The sequence below is a fragment of the Sturnira hondurensis genome, unplaced genomic scaffold (assembly GCF_014824575.4).
Source record: "Sturnira hondurensis isolate 20B ecotype Veracruz unplaced genomic scaffold, ASM1482457v3 Scaffold0017436, whole genome shotgun sequence".
NCBI classification, from domain to species: domain Eukaryota; kingdom Metazoa; phylum Chordata; class Mammalia; order Chiroptera; family Phyllostomidae; genus Sturnira; species Sturnira hondurensis.
The window spans coordinates 5,107,815-5,113,336 of record NW_028090067.1 but is presented as its reverse complement, the minus strand read 5'-3'; the positions used below and the strand labels follow the sequence as shown (position 1 = coordinate 5,113,336).

General features: G+C 42.5%; 1 long non-coding RNA gene across 1 annotated transcript; it reads right to left on the bottom strand.

The window, feature by feature from the left end:
- Positions 1-1,859: 1,859 nt before the first annotated feature.
- On the bottom strand, positions 1,860-5,254 carry LOC119002283 (uncharacterized). The gene is made up of 3 exons (XR_005069722.1): positions 5,194-5,254; positions 4,411-4,489; positions 1,860-1,973 (listed from the first exon to the last, which is right to left on the bottom strand). It is a non-coding gene; the product is annotated as an uncharacterized LOC119002283 (long non-coding RNA).
- Positions 5,255-5,522: the final 268 nt, after the last annotated feature.

Here is a 5,522-nt window from a genome sequence, read left to right as displayed (position 1 = left end):
CCATTCCCCACAGCTGAGTCCATGTAAAATTGAAGCTGTCCAATTTTTTTCAAGCTCCTCCATTTCCTGATCAAGTTATTGTCATCTACTCCTGGCACCATTAAAGGTCTCCTAACCAGTCTCATCTCCCAGCATCCATTCTTTTATTTTTTTTTTACATGAAATGTTAATGGGTCTTCTTTTTTAAATTTATTTAATTATTGTTCAAGTACAGTTTTCTGACTTTTACTCCCATCCCAGCCCATCCCCCAACCCCGGGCTTCCCACCTCCCTCCCTTTTCCACCCCCCTTAGTCGTTGTCCACATGTCCTTTATACTTGTTCCTGTGAACCCTTTCCCTTTCCCCCTGAAATTCCTTCCCATGTCCCCTCTAGACACTGTCAGCCTGTTCTCTATTTCAGTGTCTTTGGTTATATTTTGCTTGCTTGTTTGTTTTGTTGTTTAGGTTCCTGTTAAAGGTGATATCATATGGTATTTGTCTTATACTCTTTTAGTCTGTTATTCAGAAACCTTTTTATTTCATTTTTATTTCTTTAAATATATTTTATTGATTATAGTATTATGGTTGCCCCATTTCCCCCCTTTATTCCCCTCCACCCTGCACCTCCCCTACCAGGTGCCCCCCTCCTTGGTTCATGCCCATTGGTCATACATAGTTCTTTGGCTTCTACACTTTCTATACTGTTCTTAAGCTCCCCTGTCTATTTTGCACCTACCATTTATGCTTCTTATTCCCCATACCTTTGCCCCCATTCTCCTTCCTCCCCCTCCCCATTGATAACCCTCCATAGAGACAAGTCAAATCAGATCTCTGTCTTTCTCCCAACTCCAAGTCCACCTTGCTTAAAAAATTGCAACCCATTTTTTCACAGGATAAAGACCCAAACGGTCACGTGGTCTGCAACCTGATCCTGAGTTTCCTCTCCAACCTGATCATGTGCTACTCTTCACCCCCAAACAATACTCCAGTTTCTCTTCAGAATGCACAAATCTTCCACCTTCTACCAAATAGGTGACCCCTGCTCAACCTTCAAGTCTCATCTCAAATGTCACTTACTCAAGTGACCCCCGCCAGGTCAGGCTTCCTTGCGGATTATTATTATAGCACACTGTATATTTCCTTTATAGAGCTTTATAAAATTAGAAATTACATATTTGTGAGACTGTTTGGTTGATATGTATTCCCCCTTGGCAGTTACATTACAGGAAGCCCACATTTTCTAGCCTGGAAAACTCAGGATGCTCTGTCATCTGCCCTTTGTAGAAACTCACAACTGTTCTTTACATTCCCATCCTTACATTCAGATAAAACTCTGAAAAATTCTGCTGTCTTCTGTTCACTCAGCTGTTTTCCTGTTTTCTCCTACTTTAGCTTTCTATAGTTATTTTGTTACTACCCTAGCCCATTCCCATCCTTCACTCATTCGGCACAGTCTGCTTCATGGAGTACCCGCCACGTGTCAAGCCCTGTACTGTGGGTCCAGGACCAGAGATCCAGTGCAGAGGAAGCCATGGTTCCTGATACCAGGAGCACAAGGAAACAGCAAACAAATAGCTACCCCTGCAGAAAAAAAAGGCGATATGAAAAAGATTTCTAAAAATGATCACGGGAATAGGGACAGTAATAGCTAGCTCTTCCTGAGAAAGTGACCAAAGCCCCAACACAGTTGTGTGACTTCAGGTATGTCTTGAAAGATGAGTAGTAAGAGTGGGAAACGAGAGGATTTCGGGGATAAGCTTTATACCAATACAATGTGAGGTCATGAAGGAAGGTGTCTTGTCTTACGAAGCCCTCACTGACCTGCCCCCCTTCCTCTTCACTGTTGCACAGGCTCCGTCGCGTGACCCGCGTCCCAGCAGTTGCCTCCTATTAGATTTGGACAACTTTGTTCTTTGCCAAAGTCATTGACTGTGATGTGATAAAAACAGTGCGATAATGGTAGCAGTTTTGCATCCAGATATTCTTCAGTCTCCTGTTAGCAGATAAATATCTGGTGTGTATGATTTTTAAAATGAGGAAACAAATGTTTTCTTATTTCACCAGTATTCAAATAATAGGTGTCTTTTAACATAAGACGTGCTTCAAAGATATTTTGAAAAGTTCAATTTGTCTGAATACAAAATGAAGCACAATTGAATTTTGACATTTTAATTTTGAGTTAATAAATTTCACTTGAAAAGGACTCACAATATCGACATCAAGGGCATGTCAACCGTCTTCAGCCATTATTGTCATTTTTCTATGTTCATGAATTTATCCTACTAAAATGCATGTTATCATTTGACATGTGAAAGGAGGAGGATTATGATGAATCAAATTTCTGGCTTACTGCATACATCATAAACACCATCCAGCAATTAGAGAAACGAGGAATTTGTAACAATTCCTACATGTATTCCACCTTTTCCAACAATTGATACCATTAGATGTGAAATGTCACTGAACGTCTATAGAGGTCAAAGCATCCCACTAGACATTGCAGCTACAGGAAGCATTCAGAAAGGGCCTCTGTCCACTTGGGAGAAGGACCTGGAGACAAATCATCCCAACTCTATAAAAATTGTAAGTGGTAGAAAATGAATATTTGGATGCACAGAAGAGAGCGTGACTGCCTTTTCATCATGGAAAAGTGTCACAAAAGAAGTGACACGTGCGAAGGGTCCTGAAGCGTTTGCAGGAGTTTGCCAGGCATGGAGAAGAACAAAATGGCACAGTGCTTGCTCTCTGAATCCTGAGAGCAGGATGTGGAGTAGCAGCAGACAAGTATTCAGGGAAGGACGAGGATGCCACACCGAAGACCGTGGCTTCCCCCGATAGGCAATTAGATTTGCCTTTTGGGTTGAAGACAGCTCTGGTAGAGGTGTGCACCACAGACAAGAAGGAACAGAGGAAAACAGAAGCCTAGTTAGGAGGCTCTTGCAAACATCTCAGCAAGGCATGCTGAAGCTCTAAGTCATGGTGGCTGGAATAGAGGTGAGTGGAGATGGTTATCAGTTTCCTACTGCTGCTTAATGAACAGCCAAGAAACTCTCAGTGGCGTACAATGGAAGGCATTTATCCCCACAGATCTGAGGGTCAGTTGGGCTGAATGGATTGGCTGAGACAACTCTGCTTTATTTGTCTCATGTTCCTCTTGAGACCAGCAGCTAGCCCGGGCAGCATTTCATGTTTTGTTATTGTTTTTTAATGTCCACATTGGAAAGTACAAGGGAGCATTTGGAAACATGCAGGACCTCTAAAAGCCTAGGCTTCAAGTTGGTACACAATCATTTTAGCTTGATTGTCCAAAGCAAGCCACAGGGCCAAACCTAAAGCCACAAGGTGGGGAAATATACTCCTCCTCTTTTAGTAAAAATAGCAGAGTTAAGGGCAGGAATACAAGTAGGGGTGAAGGACTGGCAACAATAATGCAATGCCACACTCTGCTCTCTGGCCCACAATAATTCATGTCCCTCTCAATGCAGTGTATGCTCACCCCCACCCAAGGACTCTCAAAGTTGCGTCCAGTCACACACAGCTTCTGGCTCAAGGTTCATGGTCCTGTAATCTAGACTAGATTTGTGTGTCTCATTTGGAAAAGAACACTGATTGGTCTTTATTTATAGAAAACAGATGAAAAATAAGCTATCTACCCCATCCCATACCTCTCCCTCTCTCTCCTCTTTCTGTCACTCACTCACACACAGCCTACCAACAGTGGTGAAACTGGCATGGGGTAGCTACATAATCACTCCGATTTAAAGAGAATGGGAGATTCATGAGACCTGGCCAACAGCAATGGAACCCCACTGGGCCAGTGCCGCTCTGTGGATGGGGAACGTCCTTGACTGGGCCCGAGTTCTGCTCCCTGGTAGTGCCTCCCCAGTCCTGTGGTCCCCAAGGGTTTTGACTCAGCTCTTTGAGATATCCTCCCCTTTTTATCTTCCTTCTCCTCCTCAGCCATTTCTGAAAGGGGCTTTGGAAAACATGGCATTTTGACAACTGAGCAATTTTCTCAGCCTGCCTCCTGCATTAGAAAGTTGAGTGCCCAAAGATTTTTTTGTTGTATTTTTTAAAAGCTTCCATCTCTTTCACTCCTAGATGGCAGGGCTTTGCTAGTTTGACTGTCCAAACATTTTTGAGCTCCTACGTATTTGATTCCAGTCTACTCTATGGGTGAAAAGTCAAGTTGTGCCCACAAGTCTTTCCCAGACATGTTCCTCTCTCATTTTTTTATTTAATCACCACCACCAACCACATACCAGACTAATGTGGGACCATGCCCTTCAGCTTCGTGTCCTTTTTATCAGCTGGAAAAGGTGCACAGCAGGCTTTCGATTTCTTTAGTCTCCAGTCTTTTTCATACTATTAAAAATTACTGAAGAGTCTAGAGTTTCCTTTAGAAAACTCTAGAAAGTATGAGAACATACAAGCACCCAACTCCATTGGATATCAGGCAATGATGTAGTCACAGGTTATGTAACCTTTGGGAACCTCCACTCTACGCCACTGAAGAACATGAGTGAAAAAGACAATGTCTTAGGATTATGAAAATAATTTTGACCCCATAAGCCCCCCAAAGTATTTTGGGGAATTCCCAGGGCTCACCAAATCACATTCTGAGAATCATTGGCTTACTATAAGATACCTTTTCCCTTTCAGAGGTTCTAACTATAGCTTTTCTATCTCCACACCCTTGATTTTCCAACAAATAACATAATTTATTTTTAAAATATTTTATTTACTTATTTTTAGAGAGAGGGAAAGGGAAAGGGAAAGAGTGGGAGAAAAACATCAGTGTGTGGTTGCTTCTCATGTGTCCTCCACTGGGGACCTGGCCTGCAACCCAGGCACATGCCCTGACTTGGAATCTAACTGGTGACCCCTTGGTTCACAGGCCCATGCTCAATCCACTGAGCTACACCAGCCAGGGCCAAATAACATAATTTAAACATACTATCTCCTTATCTTTGTAACTTTGTAGTCTTTAAGGGCTCCATCTGTCTATGTACAACTTTATAATTTACTACATACTTTACTAGAAAGAAAAGTATCATTTTAGATGAGATGCAGTGATTATCTATAGTACTAACTTGTCTGGCATTCTGTTAGCTTCAAATGTAAAACAGCACATTTAAATATCAACAAGGTAAGAAGCAGAACTTTGCAAAACCCTACAGAGATGGACACAAAAATGAGAGTTCATGATTCACCAAGCAAGATGGCTGTAAGAGAACCCCAAGGGTTTGGTTGGAACTCTGAAGTGTTATACCTTGAAAATAAGAATAAAACAGGGACTTAAACTCAACTTGGAATCACCTCAACCTTAACTGAATCAAGATGACATGGGAGCCCTAATCAGTATGGCTCAGTTGGTTGGAGCGTCATCCCATAACCAAAAGGTTGCAAGGTTAACTGTCAATCAGGCCATATACCTAAGTTGTAGGTTTTATCCCCATTCAGGGCATCGGTGCAGGTGACCTCCCCCCCCACCCATCAGGGCACTGACCCCCAGTCCAAGCATGGACAGGAGGTAACCAAT